This window comes from Piliocolobus tephrosceles, chromosome 5 (genome assembly GCF_002776525.5).
Source record: "Piliocolobus tephrosceles isolate RC106 chromosome 5, ASM277652v3, whole genome shotgun sequence".
In the NCBI taxonomy this organism is placed as follows: Eukaryota; Metazoa; Chordata; class Mammalia; order Primates; family Cercopithecidae; genus Piliocolobus; species Piliocolobus tephrosceles.
Genome location: NC_045438.1, coordinates 60,365,989 through 60,386,347, shown reverse-complemented (window position 1 = coordinate 60,386,347; position 20,359 = coordinate 60,365,989). Strand labels below are relative to the sequence as shown.

At 44.8% G+C, this 20,359-nt stretch overlaps 1 non-coding gene and 1 pseudogene across 1 annotated transcript; both read left to right on the top strand.

Moving 5' to 3' along the window:
• Nucleotides 1-7,363: 7,363 nt before the first annotated feature.
• Nucleotides 7,364-7,469, top strand: LOC111538667. The gene has a single exon (XR_002730418.1). It is a non-coding gene; the product is annotated as a U6 spliceosomal RNA (small nuclear RNA).
• A 4,131-nt stretch (nucleotides 7,470-11,600) lies between these two features.
• Nucleotides 11,601-19,258, top strand: LOC111538490 (annotated as a pseudogene).
• The last annotated feature ends 1,101 nt before the right edge of the window (nucleotides 19,259-20,359 follow it).

Genomic DNA, 20,359 nt, shown 5'->3' with positions numbered 1-20,359 from the left:
CACAGCCTAGTCCTAAGTTAAGGATTCACATAAAGACTTCCCACACAACTATCTTCTTCTCTAGTACCCTGTTCTGCAGACTTCAGCTCCTTCAGCAGCCCCAAACCCCAATTTCTGCCTCCTCATCTTAGTAAAGTCACTGCTCAGCTTGGATGTCACTTCCCTGTGCCAGGGCAGGCAGAAAGCCAGGGGATCCTGGGGGCTCATCTTGTGTTTCCCATATCTCATGATCCCAGTCCAGCACTGCCTGTTACTCAATGCCCCAAAACAGTCGATGCATGTATTCTGTCTATTTTTAGTTTTTAGCAGAGGGCAAGTCGGGTACCAGTTTCTCTATCATGTCCGAAGTGAAAGTGAAGCAAATGCAATGATGATTACAGTTGTAAAAGTGGTTCTCAACCATGGCTGCATATTGGAATACCTTGAGGATTTTTTGTGTGTTTGTTTAAATACTAGTGCCCCAGGTGGCCTGAAGGTCCAGCCGAAGTCGAGAAGCAGTCTACATCATCACAGTATTTCCACTCTGGCTTCTCACTTTTGTCAATGTTAGGCTTTTATTGGTTGCAAAATAATCCCCTAAATCACTCTGGGCTCCCTGAATGAGCCTGTACAGAGGGTTTTTTATGGCTTTTGTTATGGCTCCAGGATAATTAGGGTGCTATCTTCTGGAATAAAACCTGCTAGGTCAGCTGCTTCTGGGGCCTGTGCTTCCCAGTCCACATTGACTTGATTAATAATTTACAGTCATCATGAGTGTTATGCTATTTTTGGAGGTCATTACATGAAACCATATCATAACCACGTGTTCTAACACAACATCCAAATGTGATTACTGATTGCTTTAGATATGCTATAGACCTGAGACTGCTCCAATAAAACCAAGACAGCACACTGAATTTGTATACACAAACTCCATAACTATATTTAGAACAAGACTGGGTTCAAGCAGTAAGCCTGGCCAGTTCCCATAAGTCACAGTCACTAGTTGTGGGGGGAGGGTAGCATCCCAGGGATGCTAGTATCTAGAGAATTACATCATCTTCAGAAACATCACTAGAATAGAGCTTACCACATTTTTCATCTTGTATCCTTAGTAGTACATTAATGGATTTTCTAAAATAATGCTTGCTTTACTTTATTTATGAATGGTACCAAAAAACATTTTATCTCATTAAGAATAGTAATATTATGGCTGGGCACAGTAGCTCACTCCTGTAATCCCAGCACTTTGGGAGGCCTAGGCGGGTGGATCACGAGGTCAGGAGTTCAAGACCAACCTGGCCAAGATGGTGAAACCCTGTTTCTATTAAAAATACAAAAAATTAGCCAGGCGTGGTGGTGGGCGCCTGTAATCCCAGCTACTCCGGAGGCTGAGACAGAGAATTGCTTAGACCTAGGGGTGGAGGTTGCAGTGAGCCGAGATCGCGCCATTGCACTCCAGCATGGGGGACAGAGTGAGACTCTGTCTCAAAAAAAAAAAAAAGAATAGTAATATCATGTGTACATATAAAATATAATCCATATTATACATATATAGATTGTATTATATTAATATTTTAAAGAGAGCAATGTAACTTTAAATTTTGCATAATTTTTTAAAAATATTGATTTAATACTTTATGATAGGGCAATTTGAAGGTCTGGTTTTAAGTTCATGTTCTTTCATTACTTGGTTTTCACGAGTACCTTAGCTAAAAAAGGCATCTCACAAAGATAGGTACAGACAAAGGGGAAAAAGATATGTTTATTAAATTAAAATGTTTATTAATCTCATTCACCAATTACACAGAAGTTGTTTCTTGAAATTCACTAGCAAATTTAAATCCTTTCTGATCCAATCAGTTGTTCTTGCAAATTAAATAATCAGAGGGTGTTCCATTTTGATAGCTTTAATAAATGGTTTGCAAGCCTGAAAATTTAATTTGAAACATTTTAAGCAAGTTAGAAGACTCTGGTTCCAACTTTTAAAATAATTTTTATGGGTACATAGTAGGTATATATATGTATGGGGTCCCAACTTTTGAAGTGGGAATGTATGAATTTTTTCAAAGTGACACACATCATTTTAGTAACAAAATCACATAATAATAGAAATAGTTCCAAACATCTGTTTTTAAAATCTTGTAGAAAGTTTCTTTTAAAAAGTAGTTACTAGCATACTCAGTTTTAGACTATCTCCTCTAACCACGAGGAATCAGATTATGCATTTGTTTTTATTTTTGTTTTCAAAAATATCTGCAGCCAGGAGCAATGGCTCACGCCTGTAATCCCAGCATTTTAGGAGGCCAAGGCAGGTGGATCACCTGAGGTCAGGAGTTCGAGACCAGTCTGGCCAACAGGGTGAAACCCTGTCTTTACTAAAAATACAAAAATTTGCTGGGCATGGTGGCACGTGCCTGTAATCCCAGCTACTCAGGAGGCTGAGGCAAGAGAATCACTTGAACCCGGGAGGCAGAGGTTGCAGTGAGCCAAGATCGTGCCATTGTACTCCAGCCTGGGCAATAAGAGTCAAACTCTATACCAGGAAAAAAAAAAAAAAAAAAAATCTGCCAGGAGTTGTGTCTCTGAGAACAACTTACCATGTCGGAAAATGTCAGCAAATTTGGAACACTGTCTTTTTACATAACAAAAGTCTATAGAATAGTCTTTAAGTTCAGCAGCTATTTTGAAAGATTTATCGATGAGAACTGGTGAGCATCTGCGTGGTCCAAAAGATTTCTCATTAGGAATTATTGTAGATTGCCCTCCTTTTTACATTCTTTTTGTTTGTTTTCTGAGACAGAGTCGTGCTGTATCACCCAGGTTGGAGTGCAGAGGCACTGTAGCTTCAACCTCTTGGGCTCAAGCCATCTCCTGCCTCTGCTTCCTGAGTAACTGAGGCTACAGGCATGTGCTGCCATTTCCAGCTTATTCATTCATTCATTCATTCATTCATTCATTCATTCATTCATTGGTAGAGACAAGGTCTCATTACCTTGCCCATTCTGGTCTCGAACTCCTGGCCTCAAATGATTCTCCAACCCCAACTTCCCAAAGTGCTAGGATTACAGGCATGAGCCATTGGGCCCAGCTTAGATTTTCTTTTTGTTTGTTCATCTTTGTTGAGGTGTAATTGGTACACAATAAACAGCAAAAGGCCAGGCGCTGTGGCTCATGCCTATAATCCCAACCCTTGGGGAGGCCAAGACAGACGATCACTTGAGTCCAGGAGTTCAAGATCGGCCTGAGCAACATGGTGGAACCCCATCTCTACAAAAAAAAGTTTTAATTAGCCGAGCACGATTGTGTGCACTTGTGGTCACAGCTACTTGGGAGACTGAGGCAGGAGGATTGCTCGAGCCCAGGAGGTCAAGGCTTCAGTGAGCTATGTTTAGGCCAGTGCACTCTAGCTGGAACAGAGCGAGACTCTGCCTCAAAAATAAATAAATAAATAAATAAATAAATAAATAAATAAATAAAATAAACAGCACCTATTTAAGGTATACAATTTGATGAGTTTGGACATATGCACCCGTGTCCCCAATACCACAATCAAGATAATAAACATATCCATCACCCTCAAGAGTTTTCTAGCCAGGCACCATGGCTCACGTCTGTAATCCCAGCACTTTGGAAGGCCGAGGTGGGTGGAACACTTGAGGTCAGGAGTTTGAGACCAGCCTGACCAACATGGGGAAACCTCGTCTCTACTAAAAATACAAAAAAAAAAAAATTAGCTGGGCATAATTGTGCGTGCCTGTAATCTCAGCTACTCAGGAGGCTGAAGCAGGCGAATCACTTGAACCCAGGAGGTGGAGGTTGCAGTGAGCCGAGATCACGCCACTGCACTCCAGCCTGGGTGACAGAGCGAGATTCCCTCTCAAAAAAAAGTTGAAAAAAAAAAGTTTTCTCATGCCTGTTTGTAATCCACACCCACCCTGCCAACCATAGGCAACCACTGATTTGTCATTGCAGGTGTGTTTGCATTGCCTACAATTTTATAGATGTTGAACCATACATACTCTTTTTTTGTCTGGCCTCTTTCACTCAGTATAATGATTTTGAGATTCATCCATTCCTTCTATTGCTGAGTACTATTTCATTATGTGGCTATACCTCAGTTTGTTTATTCACCAGCTGAGGGACCATGCTGTTCTGGTATGAATGTTGGTGTCCCCCGAAATTCACAGGTGGAACCTAATACCTAATGTAGTAGTATTAAGAGATGAGGCCTCTGGGGAGTGATTAAGTCATGAGGGCTCCACTCTTATGAATGAGATTAGAGTCCTTATAAAAGACACTTGGGCAGTGTGATGAAACAGCAACAGCACACCGTCCATGGAGCAGAGCACCCTCCCCAAATACCAAGTCCACTGGCACCTTGATCTTGGATTTCCAGCCTCAGAACTGTGAGCAACCAATTTCTGTTGTTTTTAAAGGACCCAGTCTAAGGTATTTTGTTACAGCAGTCAAGCAGACTAAGATGCATGGTCTCATGGTCCAGCCCTTACTTGAGATAATGAGCTTCTTATTCCTGTTAAATGAGTCAGTCAAGATGGGAATGATAATTCATTTACTCTTAGACGTGGGGGAAATGACCACACCTCAGATGGGGGTACAGGACATGCCAATACTCAGGGCTGGTATCAAGTGTTGCGTAATATTCCTAGGTTCCTGCATGAAGGAGAATATTCTCTGGGAAGAGATCTTTGCCTTTGTCATTGATTCCCACATTTCAGGTGTGAATTTCTCTGACTCTTTGTGCCATTGAGCTATTATTTCTTTGAAAACACCATACATCCCAGAGGGAAAAGAAAATCATCAGCTAGATAGATAGATACATGCATACATACGTACATACATAATATATGCAGCTACAAATTTTTGTTTGTTTGTTTTTGAGACAGACTCTTCCTCTGTTGCCCAGGCTGGAGTGCAGTAGCGCAATCTCAGCTCACTGCAACCTCCACTGCCTGTTTTCAAGTAATTGTCCTGCCTCAGCCTCCCTAGTAGCTGGGATTACAGGCACACACCCCCATGCCTGGCTAAGTTTTGTATTTTTGGTAGAGACAGGGTTCTGTCATGTTGGCCAGGCTGGTCTCGAGCTCGTGACCTCAATGATCTGCCTGCCTCAGCCTCCCAAAATGCTGGGATTACAGATATGAGCCGCCACACCTGGCCACAAATCTCTTAATGATGGAAATATGTTCTGAAAAATGCCTCATTAGGTGATTTTTATCATCATGTGAATATCATAGAGTGTACTTACACAAACCTAGATGGTATCACCTACTGTGCATCAAGGGTATATGGTAGAGCCCTTTGCTTCTGAGCTGCTAACCTGTCCTGCACATTACTGGACTGAATACTATAGGCAACTGAAATACAATGTAAGTATTTGTGTATCTAACCATATAAGAGGTACAGTAAAAATATAGTATACTACTCAGGAGGCTGAGGCAGGAGCATTGCTAGAACCCAGGAGGTGGAGGTTGCCGTGAGCTGAGATTGTGCTACTGCCCTCTAGCCTGGGTGACAGAGAGAGACTCCATCTCAAAAAAAAAAAAAAGTGATATAAAAGAAAAAAATGATGAGGAAAAAAAAATATATATATATATATGTATACACCCTGGAACACTACACAACCATGAAAAATAACAAAATAATGTCCTTTGCAGCAACATGGATGGAGCTAGAGGCCATTATCCTAAGTAAACTAACACAGGAAAAGAAAACCAAATCCAGCATGTTCTCACTTATAAGTGTGAGCAAAACATTGAGTACACATGAACACAAAGAAGAGAACAATACACACAGGGACCTACCTGAGGGTGGAGAGTGGGAAGAGGGCGAGGATGGAAAAACAACCTAGCAGGCATCATGCTTATTACCTGGGTGATGAAATAATCTGTACAGCACACCCCAGTGACATGCAATTTACCTACATAACAAACGTGCACATGTGCCTCTGAACCTAAAATAAAAGTTGAAAACAAAAAAAAAGAAGAAATTCTCAAAAGGTTAGGCAATGAACACATAGGTATGGGGCTTTGGGAATACCAACAGTGTTTATTTCTAAAGTCATTAGGCCATTGTACTTGGGTTCACTTCATAATAATCCATTATTCTGTGCATTTAAATGTATTTTTATATGTATTTTATATTACACACATTTTAAAAGGTTTAGAAACTTTTTCTTTTTTTTTTTGAGACGGAGTCTTGCTCTGTCGCCAGGCTGAATTGCAGTGGCGCGATCTCAGCTCACTGCAACCTCCACCTCCTGGGTTTAAGCAATTCTCCTGCCTCAGCCTCCCAAGTAGCTGGGACTAAAGGCGCCCGCCACCATGCCTGGCTAATTTGTATTTTTAGTAGAGACAGGGTTTCACCATGCTGGCCAGGATGGTCTTGATCTCTTGACCTCATGATCCGCCCACCTCAGCCTCCCAAAGTGCTGGGATTACATGCGTGAGCCACCGTGCCCTGCCTGGAAACATTTTTAAAAGAAAATGACTCATACTATATGTTTTCATGAAGGTACATACTGACAATAATAGTACTAACCTGTGTGGTACAATAAAAATATTAAAGTTTAAGATGCATAACAAATGCAATTGTGTCTCGGGATCTAGGTCTTTAGCTATTTGCAATAATCTTTTCTTTTTTTGAGACAAAGTCTCACTCTGTCACCCAGGCTGGAGTGCAGTAGCACAATCTCGGCTCACTGCAACCTCCGCCTCCTGGCTTCAAGCAATTCTCCTGCCTCAGCCTCCCGAGTAGCTGAGACTACAGGCACGGGCCACCATGCCCTGCTAATTTTTGTATTTTTTTTAGTAGAGACGGGTTTCACCATATTGGCCAGGCTGGTCTTGAACTCCTGACCTCGTGATCCGCCCGCTTCAGCCTCCCAAAGTGCTGGGATTACACGCATGAGCCACCGCACCCAGCCGCAATAATCTTTAATGATTTTTTAAACAGTGAACTTCTATGTCATGATTTAACCAATAAACTAAATTTAAAATGAAAAAAAAAAAAAGATAAAAATGGGCTGGGCACAGTGGCTCATGCCTGTAATCCTAGCACTTTGGGAAGCCAAGGTAGGAGGATCACTTGAAGCCAGGAGTTCAACACCAGCCTAGGCAACAAAGCAAGACCTCATCTCTATTAAAAAAAAAAAAAAAAATCTTTTAATTAAAATGACAACTACATAAAGATAAAAATGGTGCACCTGAACGGGGCACTTATCATGGACGGGCTTATAGGACTGGAAGTTGCTCTGGGTGAGTCAGGGAGTGAGTGATGAGTGAATGTGAAGGTGTAGGGCATTACTGTACACTGCTGTAGACTTGATAAACATTGTACACTTAGGCTATGCCAAATGTGTAACAAATATTTTTCTTTCTTCAGTAATAAATTAAGGAATGATACAGAGAAGATCAGTATGGCCCCTGTGCAAGGATGACATGTGAATTAATCTGTTCTCACATTGCTATAAATACCCGAGAGTAAGTAATTTATAAAGGAAAGAGGTTTAATTGACTCACAGTTCAGCATTGCTAGGGAGACTTAGGAAACTTACAATCATGGCAGAAGGCAAAGGAAAAATAAGGCACGTTCTTCACAAGGCAGCAGGAAGAAGTGAGTGCAAGCAGGGGAAATGCTAGACACTTATAAAACCATCAGATCTCGGCAGGGCGCAGTGGCTCACACCTATAATCCTAGCACTTCGGGAGGCCGAGGAGGGCAGATCACCTGAGGTCAGGAGTTCAAGACCAGCCTGGCCAACATGGTGAAACCCCGTCTCTACTAAAAATACAAAAATTAGCCAGGCAAGATGGCAGGCGCCTGTAATCCCAGCTACTCGAGGGTGCTGAGGCAGGAGAATCACTTGAACCCAGGAGGCAGAGGTTGCAGTGAGCCGAGATCATGCCATTGCACTCCAGCCTGGGCTACAGAGCAAGACTCCATCTCAAAAACAAACAAACAAAAATCAGATCTCTTGAGAACTCACTCACTATCACAATAACAGCATGAGGGAAATTGCCCCTATGATCCAATCACTTCCCACTGGGTCCTTCCTATGACATGTGGGGATTATGGGAATTACAATTCAAGATGAGATTTAGGTGGGGACACAGCCAAACCATATCAACATGCAAATTCATGCAGCATTCTATATTTTAAAAGAATATTATTATAATAAATTAATTATAAATTATATTATATTATAATAAATTAATGATACATTATATTATTATAATAAATTAACCTTACCTTACTGTAACTCTCTTACTTTATAAACTTTTTCATTTGTTTTAACTTTGTGACTCTTTTGTAAAACAGCTTAAAACACAAACACATTGTACAGCTTTACAAAATTATTTTCTTTCTTTATATCCTTATTCTATAAGCTTTTTTCTATTTTAAACATTTTTTTTTTACTTTAAAAATTTGTTGTTACAAACTAAGACACCTACACATACATTAGTCTACACAAGGTCAGGATCATCAAGATGTGACTAGGTGATAGGAATTTTCCAGCTCCATTATAATCTTATGGGACCACCGCTGTATATTTGGTTCATAGTTGACTGACACTGGTGCATGACTGAACTTAGCCTTAAAATTCCTTCCTTCCTTCTTTTCTTCCTTCCTTCTTCTCTCCCTCCCTCCTTCCCTTCCTTTCCCCTTCCCCTTCCTTCTTTCTTCCTTTCTTTATCTCTTTCTTTTCTCTTTCTTTCTTTCTCTTTCTTTTCCTTCCTTCCTTCCTTCCTTCCTTCCTTCCTTCCTTCCTTCCTTCCTTCCTTCCTCAGAGTCTTACTCTGTTGCCTAGGTGGGAGTGCAGTGGCACAATCTCAGCTCACTGCAACCTCTGGCTCCCATGTTCAACTGATTTTCCTGCCTCAGCCTCCCCAGTACAATTTTGTATTTTTAGTAGAGATAGGGTTTCACCATGTTGGCCAGGCTGGTCTCAAACTCCTGACCTCAAGTGATCCACCTGCCTGGGCCTCCCAAAGTGCTGGGATTACAGGCATGAGCCCCTACACTGGGCCTTAAAATTCTTTTTCAATTAAATTCTTGGTTCAAAGAAAGAAATGGAAGCAGGGAGCCATTCTGTGTGCATTGAAGGTAGTTTGAAGCCCCTCTATCTCCCTCTCATCCCTCCCTCTTGTTCTTTCCTTTCCTTCCTCTTCCTTCTCTCTCTCCTCCCCTTCCTTCTCTCTTCCCCCTCATGCCCACTCCTCCTCCCCCACCCACTTCCCCTCCCTCTTTTTTCCTTTTCCCTCTCCCCCTTCCCTTCCCCCTCTCTCTTTCCTACTGTGTCTCCCCAACCCTAGGGCAAAGCATGACCAGGAGGTATGGGCTGTATAATGTACACATTACCTAGAAGCTATATTATTTCCCAGGGAAAAGAGAGCTTCTGTCACTTTGCCAACCAGTTTTCCAATAAAAGGATTCATCTTAGATCAGCGTGATTGCAACTAATGGAGAGCTTGCCAGCTTCTAACTTTGCCTTTCACTGAGGATCCATGTGGGCATGTTCAGCTGTGACTGCTAGGATAAAGATCAGTTATAGAAATAGCTTTGGAGCTGTTAGGATGATGACTCATTTTTATGGCAGACCATTAACAACTACATCAAATTACCCATGTGAATTATGAACTATAGTAGGGTGCCCGACCTTCCGCTCATTATGTGGGACCCGGTAGTTACTGCAGGTCAAGTCATGCATAATTGCCAAAGGCATTTTTATGTGAACTTTGCCAGTCATTTCTTTATGTGGTCTCTTAAGATTATGTTACCATATTTGTACTTTACCTTTTCTGTTTAGATATGTTTGAAGATATAAATAGTTCCTATTGCACTACAATTGCCTGCAGTATTCAGTACTTGCTGTACAGGTCTGTAGACTGGGAGCAACAGGCTCTACCACTTACCCTAGGTATGTGGTAGGTGATACCATCTAGGTTTGTGTAAATGCACTCTATGATGTTTCCAAAACAACACAATTACCTTCCAAAACAACACAATTACCTAACACTTCTCAGAGCATATCCCTATAGTGAAGCATCACCTGACTGTATATTTCAAAGCTCCTACGAATTTGTCTACATTAAAAGTGACTGGGGGCTGGGCACAGTGGCTCACCTCTGTAATCCCAGCACTTTGGAAGGACTCGGTGGGTGCATCACCCGAGGTCAGGAGTTTGAGACCAGCCTGGCCAAGATGGTGAAACTTCATCTCTACTAAAAATACAAAAATTAGGTGGGTGTGGTGGCGGGCGCCTGTAATCCCAGCTACTCAGGAAGCTGAGGCAGGAGAATCGCTCGAACCCAGGAGGCAGAGGTCGCAGTGAGCTGAGATCACACCATTGCACTCCAGCCTTGGCAACAGAGGGAGACTCTGTCTCAAAAAACAAAAAAAAAAAAAGTGATTGGGGCAGGGTGTGGAACAACTGGTTAGAGATAATAGCATAGCCTATCAATGTTAAACATCAATTTGGACAAGTCTGCTTGTGCACAGTAGGTTGTGTCTCTGAAACATCTAAGGAGCGAGTTCTAATCCAAGACCATTTTCAAGTTTCTGTAAGGCAGCAAGGAGGTTGGCTGGATGACCTCGCAAATCCTCTTCCTACTCTAACATTCTGCTACCTGATGGGAAGAAACCCAGAGAAACCAGAAACAATTTTGCAGACATTCTTTTTAAAGGTGTTACCCAATACTTGTTCAATTTTTTTTTTGAAACAGAGTCTGGCTCTGTCACCCAGGCTGGAGTACAGTGGCATGATCACAGCTCACTGCAGCCTTGACCTCATGGGCTCAAGCAATCCTCCCACCTCAGGTTCGTGCCACCATGCCCAGCTAGTTTATTTTTTTATTTTATTTTTTGTAGAGAGCAGGTCTCACTATATTGCCAAAACTAGTCTCAAATTCATGGGCCCAAGCAAGCAATCCTCCCGCCTCGACCTCCCAAAGTGCTGGGATTACAGGCATAAGCCTCGAAACCCAGCCCAATTTCTATCTTTCAATTCAAATACAGAATATGTCATCAAACTTAATTGACTGCTTCATGAACACCTGGTGCTTTCCACCCGAATGTCCTGGAGCTGGCTTACAGGCAAAGGGCTGCCTTGTCTATCTGTATGTCTCTACCAGCCAGCACAGTGCCTGTCACCAAGAAAGAACTCAATAAGAGATGATTGAACGACGGATTGAAAGAATTCACTGGATGAATGGATGGATGCACAGTGTCCGGGGCTGGGATCAGGAAATGGAGTAACTTGGGAAGACAGCACAGCCCATTGGGAGCTAGGAAGACAGGACAGCTGGAATCAACTGAAAGGCACCCGAGAGAGGTTTTGGCTGAGGGGCTGAAGTGCAGCTTCTCCATCACAATTATACCTGGGCCTGCGCAGGCAGGGGCCCCTCTAAAGCTCTTAATTTCTTATACAAGGGCCTGTTACCTGCTGGTCTGAGCAATATCCCCTCCAGGAGGCAGGTATCTTTGTGTGTTTTGAGTAGCTTCCATGCCTTGTGCATCCATCTATTATGAATACCAATATATTCATAATACCCAGAGCAGTCCCGCAGCTGGGCAGGCAAGTGGCCTGAGGGCACAGAGCCATGAAGCTGTACAGCTTCAGTGTCCTCTACAAAGGCGAGGCCAAGGTAGTGCTGCTCAAAGCCAGGTACAACGATGTGGCTTCCTTCAGCTTTTTCCAGAGATCCAGCGTTCAGGAATTCATGACCTTCACAAGTCAACAGATTGTGGAGCACTCATCCAAAGGCACTAGAGCTTCTGTCGCAGAACAAGACTATCTGTGGCACGTCTATGTTCAGAATGACAGTCTTGCAGGTGTCATCATTACTGACAATGAAAGCCCATCCCGGGTGGCCTTTACCTTGCTGGAGAAAGTACTAGATGAATTCTCCAAGCAAGTCAACAGGAAAGACTGGCCACTAGGATCCCCTGCTACAATCCATTCTGCAGCCCTGGATAGTCACCTCAGTAGATACCAGAACCCACGAGATGCTGACCCCATGACTAAAGTGCAGGCCGAACCCAAATCATTCTGCACAATACCATGGAGTCTTTGTTAGAGTGAGGTGAGAAGCTAGGTGGCTTGGTGTCCAAATCTGAGGTGCTGGGAACACAGTCTAAAGCCTTTCATAAAACTGCCCGGAGGCCAGGAACGGTGGCTCATGCCTGTAGCTCTCTGGGAGGCCGAGGCGGGCAGATCACCTGAGGTCAGGAGTTCGCGACCAACCTGGGCAACACGGTAAAACCCCGTCTCTACTAAAATACAAAAATTTAGGTGGGCATGGCACCCTGCACCCGTAGTCCCAGCTACACAGGAGGCTGGGGCAGGAGAATCGCTTGAACCTGGGAGGCAGAGGCTGCAGTGAGCCAAGATTGCACCACTGCACTCCAGCCTAGGCGACAGAGCAAGACTCCCTCTAAAAAAAAAAGAAAAATTCCCGAAACAAAACTCGTGTTGTGCAATGGCCCAGCACTGGAACAGCACCATCATTCGCATCAGAGCTGCAGCCCCCAGAGAAGAAGAAGAGACAGCCCTACACAAGGACCTGGAGTGGGGGTACACGGGCCATTTTTATTTTGAAGTTCCCAGGAGAAGCAGGGATGGTGGAAGGGTGGGCAATGTTCAAATTAATATGTGTGGTAGTGATTCTTGGAAAGAATTTGAGGTCCACGAAGGTGGATTTTTGGGCAAATGAAACCATAAACTCCAACTGGCTTCTGAAAAGAAAAAAAAGAAAAAAGAATATCGATGTGTTTCTAGAATAGCACCTGGCACATAGCAGATACCTCTTGTAGTTACTGAAGAAATGGACATATTCAGAAAGAGAAGGTTCACTGTGTGAGCTATTGTTTTCCGACCAACACCATATTTGTTGTGGTGGAGCGCGGCTGCACGTTTGGACACACAGGACTTTCATGTGACTTGTGTGAACTAATGGCTGCACACCGGTTCTATGGGAAAGAGGAAAGCCTCAGCGGTCAGAGCGAGCTGCCTGGGGGGCTAGTCTGCTTTGCTGCTCATGAGCCTCGCGCTTACGGGCCAGTTGTAACCGCCCAAGGGGTTCACCTTGCCTGCTGCCTAGACAGAGCCAGTTCATCCACTGCTATAGACAAAGAGTAATTCATGCAGAGCTGACTGTGCAGGAGACTGGAGTTTTATATTTACTCAAATCAGTCTCCCCGAGCATTCTGGGAGCAGAGTTTCTAAGGACAATTCAACGGGTAGGAGAAAGCCAGTGAGCCGGGGGCGCTGATTGTTCAGGAACGAAATCTTAGGGAGTCAAATCTGTCTTGTGCTGAGTCAGTTCCTGGGTGGGAGCCAGAAGATCAGATGAGCCAGTTTACTGATGGGGTGGGGCCAGCTGATCCGTCAAGTGCAGGGTCTGCAAAATATCTCAAGCAACGATTTCTAGGAGCAGTTTACGGAGGGTCAGAATCTTGTAGCCTCCAGCTGCATGACTCCTAAACTATAATTTCTAATGTGGCTAATGTTAGTCCCACAAAGGCAATCTAGTCCCCAGGCAAGAGGGAGGTCTGCTTTGGGAAAGGGCTGTTACCGTCTTTGTTTTAAGCTATAAACTATAAACTAAGTTTCTCCCAAAGTTAGTTCAGTCTGTGCCCAGGAATGAACAAAGACTGCTTGGAGGTTAGAAGCAAGATGGAGTCAGTTAAGTTAGATCTCTTTCACTGTCTCACTCTTAATTTTGCAAAGGCAGTTTCACAGTTGCCTGGCCTCTGGATGCCTGTGTCCCCACAGTGGTGTGGGCTTTAGTGACAGCACCTTCCTCTCAGGGCTTTCATGAAGAGTAAATTAATAGGCATAAAGCACTTGAAAAAGAGCCTATTCTAACCACTTAGAAGTGGTGATTATTAGAGCTGGTCTGGATCCCTTGCATTTGCTGAAATTGTATGCAACTCCTAGGTGAGAAAAGACTAGTGTTGGATTATTTTATCAATAAGGAGCAGACAGGCTGTTTAGCGCCCTGAATAGTCATCTTTTTTTTTTTTTTTTTGGAGACCATGTCTCAAAAAGAAGAAAACACAAATTAACTTCAAACACGTTCACCCAAGTATAAATCTGGAAACTAAAATTTTTTTATTTAAACAAATTTTGACAGACCCATGTAATGATGATATAGATTGATATTTATCGGAAAGAAAAAGTCTTCACCACATGACACTATTTTTTTTAAGTACTGAAAATGTGTGTATTACTTGATACCAGTTTTTATACTGGTGTGGTGGCTCACACCTGTAATCCCAGCACTTTGGGAGGCCAAAGCGGGCCAATCATCTGAGGTCAGGAGTTCAAGACAAGCCTGGCCAATATGGTGAAACCTCATCTCTACAAAAGTAGGAAAATTAGCCGGGCGTGGTGGTGGTAGTCCCAGCTACTCCGGAGGCTGAGGCAGGAGGCAGAGGCAGCGTGCAGTGAACCGAGATTGTGCCACCACACTCCAACCTGGGTGACAGCAAGACTTCGTCCCAAAAAAAAAAAAAAAGAAAAAAAGAAATGAAATTCTGTCTCTACACACATGTGCGCACGTGCACAAACATACACACACACGCCCCTCAGGTTTAAATAGTAATTATATGTATATAGTTCTTGATTGATCTTAATGACTTATTGCCTCTGTGAATTTTTAAATTTTTCTACAATGAATATGTAACACTTTTGAAGAAAGAACTGTTTGCCGGGTAAGGTGGCTCATGCCTGTAATCCCAACACTTTAAGAGGCCAAGGCGGGTGATCACCTGAGGTTGGGAGTTCAAGACCAGCCTGACCAACATGGAGAAACCCCATCTACTAAAAATACAAAATTAGCCAAGCGTGGTGGCGCATGCCTGTAATTCCAGCTACTCAGGGAGGCTGAGGCAGGAGAATCGCTTGAACCCGGGAAGTGGAGGTTGCAGTGAGCCAAGATCGCACCATTGTACTGCAGCTTGGGTGACAAGAGCAAAACTCCGTCTCAAGAAAATAAAGAAACAAAGAATTGTCAAAAACACACACACACACATCCCTTCCTGAGGAAGAAAACTGAGCAGAAGGAATTAGTTTCTAGTAGAGGAATTTCAAAGCAGAAATCCTCTCTTCATGGGAGCAGGGGTGTGTCACTGACCCCTCCATCATGTTGCCCCTCCCCCCATTCCCCACTCAGAGGCTCGCTCAGAAGCCCCAGTGTCACCTTGATGAGAAGTGGCTGCCCTGTCCCATCCTGGAGTCCTGGGGTCCTCCCTCTCTGAGCCACATGAGAGTTGGCCCGTTACATCATCACCTCTGTTTTTGGCAGCCAGCCCAGTGCTCAGATGGCTAAGAGGTGACACCCTAAAACAAATAAACAGGAAAGAGAAAGAAGCAATTCACTTGGATGACGTCTAACACAGACACAAAGAAAGAGGCCACGCCATCCCTAAAGGACAAGTGATAACGCCGGGCAGAGCAGGCTCCGCTGGGCATATGATGCAAACGTTGACGTGTCACAAGCAGCATCAAAGAAAGTTGCTCTGAGGGCACGGGCCAGCTTTAATTAATAGCTCACCACTGCATCTTGGAGATGGGTTTCCCACTCTGGTGGAATGTTCCATTAGACTTGCTGACAATATTTTATGTCAAATAAGGTATAGATTGACCTGCAAGTCAAGACTGTGGTGGTGTGATCAAGAAAGGAAGTACAGGCCGGTCGCCTGTAATCTCAGCACTTTGGGAGGCCAAGGCAGGCAGATCACTTGAGGCCAGGAGTTCGAGACCAGCCTGGCCAACATGGTGAAACTTCATCTCTATTTAAAACACAAAAATTCGCCAGGCCATAGTGGCACATGCCTGTCTTTCCAGCTACTCGGGAGGCTGAGACATGAGAATCATTTGTACCCAGGCAGTGGAGGTTGCAGTGAGCTGAGATCACACCACTACACTCCAGCCTGGGTGACAGAGTGAGATACTAGAAAAAAAAAAAAAGAAGGAAAGGGAAGGGAAGGGAAGGAGGGAGGAAAGGGAAGCTAAGGGAAGGGAAGGAAAGGGTGCAGGGGTACACAGTTTAATGTGACAGTAACATCTTGGTATACGTGGTTACTAAAACAGGTTGTTAAGCAGAAGGACACTGATGTAAGCTTTGAAGCTCAGAATTCAAGGAAAGTAGAGCATTCCTGGGTCTGTGGAGAACAAACCCAACCATGAAGAGGCAACGCCCTTGAATTCACTTCCCACAAACCTTTCCAGGGCCCTTCATTTAAGCAGCTGGAATATCATTCAGCAACCATCCTGTCCGCCTCTGGAAACGGGACTTGCATTTCATTTCAGACACTGAACACTGTGTTCCGGACCACGTTTATTCTCCATATAAACAGTGTGTTTTGAGAATCATGCATTTACTGTATAATACCGACTCAGGTCACAGTAAACTCATTTCTGTAGTGAAAGGTTTCAAGTACTCAGAGGAGGTTAAGAAGAATAAAAAGCTTATAACAAAACAACCTCTGTTTCCAAAGTGCTAAATAATGAAAAATGTGGTGTGAAAACATCACTAAATTCCATTTTAAACGTCCAAAGTTCATAAGGAGAGACTCAGTCAAGGGAAAAGGAAGTATTTAAGTCAATGACAGAGTCATGAAAACTTAGCGGCTCCGACATTAGTGGGTAAGTCAGCAATGTGTTTATACAAGGAAACCAGGCACCTGCGCAATTTCCTAAAACCTGCCACAATTGGAGAAAGTGATATGGAACCTAAATACCTAGGATGTCTAATAACTACAGCTATTTTGAGAAGAGGAAAAAATCTTTGCCTAGTAAAACCGTGATTCTCAGGCATCCACATCTCCAGAACTCTCAGGCTTTCAAACTGAGTCCCAACCAGGAGATACTAAACACACACATATATACTGACATACGAAGATACCTGTGATATTTTTGCATCTCTCCCTCTCTTTTGTTTTTTCTTTTGAGACGGAGTCTTGCTCTGTCGCCCAGGCTGGAGTGCAGTGGCTCAGTCTTGGCTCACTGCAACCTCTGGCTCCTGGGTTCAAGCAATTCTCCTGCCTCAGCCTCCTGAGTAGCTGGGACTACAGGCATGTGCCACCACACCCGGCTAATTTTTATATTTTAGTAGAACTGGGGTTTCACCATGTTGGCCAGGCTGATCTTGAACTCCTGACCTTGTGATCCACCTGCCTCGGCCTCCCAAAGTGCTGGGATTACAGGTGTGAGCCACCATGCCCGGCCTCCATCTCTTCATTTTCTAAATCAATTAAACATGGCTTGGCCCTCAGTCCCCGACTTGGCAGATAATTCAGTCTGAGCCATGTTTTGGGGATTCCACGCTTCACATCCCTTGGGCTCATGTAGGAACTCCTGGGCCTGTGCAGTCCACAGAAGTCCAACTGGAGGAAGGGCCTGTGGCTCTGGGGTTGCTGGCATGACCCATGTGGCCTCACAAAGGTGGGTGGCACCCCTTCTTCCTGGCTGAGCCTCACATGAAGATCTGAGCCAAGAAGTCCAGGCTTTCAGGTGGGGCTGGCAGCTCTCCAGGGGTAACTCAGGTGCTCATTCAAGACGTTGCAGGCACACAGCACACTGCCCCAACCCCTGCCCCAAGGAAATCCTCCAAAGGCCTAAACCCAAGCCATCCACCTTGACTCCAGGTTGCACCACTTCTCTCTGTCCATGAGCAGCCTCCTTCCTTCCATGAGCAGGAGCTGTCCATGAGCAGCCTCCTTCCTTCCCACTGGCTGTGGAGGGATGGGGGTGTGGGAGTAATTTCTCCTAATAACTTCCCTCCCTCAACAAGAGGGATAATGAGACTCTAGCCCAGATATTACAAACCAGATGCCTGAGGGCAAAAGTCTGAGTTGTTTTGGCCATACTCTATTTTTACTACTTGCCAACACTTTACAAAATCTAGAATTTTCATGTTAAAAACCCAGCTTCCTATCTACAGGTGCACTGACAACACCAGGCCCACAGTCCCAGAAGCCGTAACTGGTTGGAGCCGATCAACAGCGTTCCATGGGACATGTGTTCTCTGCTTTGCCACAGTCTCCACTCCTCCCTTTTGTAGCACCGGGAGCACTTTACAAATGTACATAACCTACCTGACCCCTGTGAGATGTGAACTTTGCAGTCCATCCTCAAGCTCTCAAAGGTTGGCTGCCTTTCTGGGGTTCGGAAAGGATTCATTCTTTCAGATTTCCCAAAGAACAAGGGAAATCGTGACATGACACAGGCGCCCAGCTGTCCCATCTCACGTGGCCTGCAGCAGTGGTCCACCCACGTGTTAAGAAAAGATTATTCTCACCCTTGTTTTTGTGTTTTTGGTTTTTGGGGGGTTTTTGATACGGAGTCTCCCTCTGTCACCGAGGCTGGAGTGCAGTGGCTCAATCTCGGCTCACTGCAACCTCCACCTCCCAGGTTCAAGCAATGCTCCTGCCTCAACCTCCTGAGTAGCTGGGATTACAGGTGTGCACCACCACACCCAGCTAATTTTTGTATTTTTTGTAGAGACAGGGTTTCACCATGTTGGCCAGGCTGGTCTCGAACTCCTGACCTCAGGTGATCCGCCCACCTCAGCCTCCCAAAGTGCTAGGATTACAGGCGGAGCCACCACGACTGGCCCTCACCCTTGTTAAAAGACAGACTTTACGACTTTACTCAGGACTATCATGATAGGGACAGGGACCACCGCAGTGGGATTTTGCAGCAGGACAGAGAGACAGGGGAAAGTGGGAGTTGTTAGCCATGGAGCAGGGTAGGAGGCTCGGTGGGTGGAAAATGATTCAGATGAAATGGGTCATGGGGATTCTGGCTACACTGAACTAAGAGGGTTCTTGCTGAAGGCAGGCCAAGGCTATGGTGGAGGCGAGGATTTGGTCAAATACGGAAGGTGCTCCACTGTTGAGGGTGGGGCATTCTGACTAAACTGACTTAGCAGGATTCTTGCCCAATCTTAGCAGGATTCTTGCCCAATTTTAAAGGATATGTCTAAGGATAGAGCTTCATTGAAAAACAGCTCAGAGGAGGCTGGGCTAGAGTTTGGTCAAGGATGGAATCTTTGTCACACACCTCCTCTCCTCACAGACAGGCCTCTCTCCAAAAGGCTAGGAGGACTGTGCCTGGCTGTAAATGGCTATAAAACGCCTGCCCCTTTCCCCACAATTCAAGGAGACTGAAGGGAAGACAGCAGAACGCCAGGAGCAGGGCAGCTCCTTAGAGCACGGGGAGGGCCCTGAGCGGCAGCCCTGGAAGCTGTGATGGGCAGTCAGTCAGTCCCAACAGCAAAAAGAAGGGAGCTGGCCCCAAGGGGACAGGGGACTAGGAGTCTGACACTCAGAAGGAACCAGCAGATTCCGCCCTCTGCACAGAGGGCATGTGATTTGTGCAGGGGGTGCCAGCTCGAGGAGTGGCAGTCACAGTACAAGGTGACACAACAATGGTGAACCTAGGTTTCAGGCCTGAGTTCCATACCGAATATGTTTATAGTTATATCACAACAATCACAGATGGGAGGTTGTATCTCACATCATAGAAAAATACTAGATATTGGGAGGTCAAGGCAGGCAGATTGCTTGAACTCAGGAGTTCAAGACCAGCCTGGGCAACTTGGCGAAGCCCCATCTCTACAAAAATACAAAAATTAGCTGGGGGTAGTGGTGTGTGCCTGTAGTCCCAGCTACTTGGGAGGCTGAGGTAGGAGGATCGCTTGAGCCTGGGAGGCAGAGGTTGCAGTGAGCCAAGATTGCACCATTGTACTCCAGCCTGGGTGACAGAGCAAGACCTTGTCCAAAAAAAAAAAAAAAGCAATACACAGGCCGGGTGTGGTGGCTCAGGCCTGTAATCCCAGCACTTTGGGAGGTCAAAGCAGGTGAATCACCTGAGGTCAGGAGTTCGAGACCAGCCAGGAGACAGAGGCAGTGAGTCAAGATCATGCCACTGCACTCCAGCCTGGATGACAGAGCAAGACTCCATCTCAAAAAAAAAAAAAAAAAGCAATGCACACAATTAAAGGTTGTTGGGTAACTTCAAAGCCCTGAAAGACACTAGCAAGTCTTCCAATGTATCTGAGTTTCAAAGAAGGCCTGAGATAGAGAAAGACCTTCTTCCTGGGCCCCCCAGCTACCATATACTCTCCAGTCAGCTGTGCTCTCCCAAGTACCTTTGCATAGTGAACAAAGTGCACAGCCATGATCAGCACTATTTCTTCTATTAAACAGTGTGGAATCTACGACAAGGTTATTGCTCACTGAGCGCAGGGAGTGGGGCCTATGAAGTGGGTCCAGTGAACCCAACAGGTATTACTCACTGCTCTGCAATATTCATGGTGCTGGAGATACTCAGCACCCTGGGGTGCAGACT